Source organism: Aegilops tauschii, chromosome 6 (assembly GCF_002575655.3).
Source record: "Aegilops tauschii subsp. strangulata cultivar AL8/78 chromosome 6, Aet v6.0, whole genome shotgun sequence".
Taxonomy (NCBI): domain Eukaryota; kingdom Viridiplantae; phylum Streptophyta; class Magnoliopsida; order Poales; family Poaceae; genus Aegilops; species Aegilops tauschii.
The window spans coordinates 41,822,335-41,824,256 of record NC_053040.3 but is presented as its reverse complement, the minus strand read 5'-3'; positions in this window follow the sequence as shown (position 1 = coordinate 41,824,256).

Sequence of the window (1,922 nt, the reverse complement as noted above, 5' to 3'; positions counted from 1 at the left end):
GATGTTGTTGGCAATTTGTTTGCCAAGTTTGTTGGCGCCCAAAGTGGCTTGGAAATGGAAAAGGCCATTTGGGTTGCCAAGCCTATTGTGACTAACTTCTTAGGACCCAACTTGGTTGGGTACCATCAAGCTCAAACTTGATCAATAGGTGTGTGGAGGACATTGGAGATTTGTCTAGTTCATAAAGAAAAGGATATCCACCATTTATTTGTTCGAGCCAAGTCATGTGGATTATCTTCATATTATCTATCCAATGTTCCTCTTTGCGGTAACTTGTATTTATATTGCTTACATTGAAAGTTGCTCGCCCCTTGCATGCTTAGGTTTTGTATCTAGCATGTGCATCTATATGTTGTGTTTCTTAGTATGCTTGATTTGTGTTATCTAGCATGTGTAGGTTGCATTGCACATCATATAGTGGTGTTTGCTGTTTTGAGCCTGTATTGTATCATGATTGGCTCTTGCAAGATATTAGTGGATCATCACATTATGGGGGAGTGTTTTGTTGTGTGCACATCACAAACCCAAAATGTGAATATGAGAAATGCCACATAGTATTGATATTCAATCTTATCTAGTCACTATGTGGTATGTCAAGCTCATTTGAAATTCAAATTCTCAGAGTGTCCACTAATTATCTCTTGTTGGTTGTTATTTACCTTTCTTGCGTGCTTCGTCGCGGTGTCCTGTGAGGTTCTTCAGTAAGTTTCTGGACACCCCGTGTGCACGGGGTCTCTGGCCCCCGTGCGCACGGGGTACCACGAAACTTACTAGACACCCCGTGCGCACGGGGTCCTGGACCCCCGTGCGCACGGGGTGGGTGAAAATCACTGGACACCCCGTGCACACGGGGTCCTAGACCCCCGTGCGCACGGGGTGGTGTTTTTTCTCTGGACACACCGTGCGCACGGGGCTGACCTAGACCGTGCGCACGGGGTCCTATGGGCAGAAATGTCCACCCGGCCAAGTACGCTTTATTTATCTTTCTTTGCTTTGGAGTTGTTGATGATCCTGTGCATCTTCGTAATATACCCCCGAGTGTTAATTCCAAATACCATTTGTATTCTCTTACAATTGGTATTTCCTCATGTGGTAAAACCTTATGATCATCTTCTTCTCGGCTTGTGCTTCAACTTGCCTTATCTCACTGCTTGTACTATCTATTATCTACTTGAGTAAGATAAGCCTTTGAGCATGTGTGTATTGTATATCCTATATGCTCTTTGGTTTTTGCTTAGTTCATATGTTGTACTTTGTGTGCGGTCCTGTGTGGATTCGTCACTTTGATATAATTTGGACAACTTGAATACTTTGTGATATTATCGGAGTATTCTTCGGTTAAGTGTTCTTTTGTCCAAATTGTATCTCTCTGGATCTTGGTAGGCATGAGCATGTATATTTATTTATATTCTTCTTCATGCCTTGCTTGCTACTTGATCCTCTATGTAGGGTAAACTCCATAAAATCATTAATGGTTAAAAGTGTGCATGAACTTCAAGTTCATATCCTTTTGCACATATTTAATGTGGAGTTTGCCCTATATATTGTGGTTGTCCTAACTACTTCGGACCCAATATGTTTGGGGACCAAATTGTACCTTAATGTGTTTTAGGTACTGTGGAGAAGCATTGGATGCTTGGCTTATTCACAAGGAAGGTGGAGACACCATGGAAAATTATTAGAGCCAAGCTTGGTTGATTCTTTGATTTGAGGGAGAAGATAAATGAAAACCCGATTCGGTTGTAAGTGTTTCATTCTCATCAATTCAACCCGGTTAACATAATTTGGGTCTTTTTGTTGGATATGCATCAAACTCCCACACTTACTGTATTCTCAATAAATCCACGGGATGTATTGAGGAAATGGTGAATGTGGAGTGTGATGAGAATAACAGCTTCCATGCGGAGCAATTTGTTTCAAGT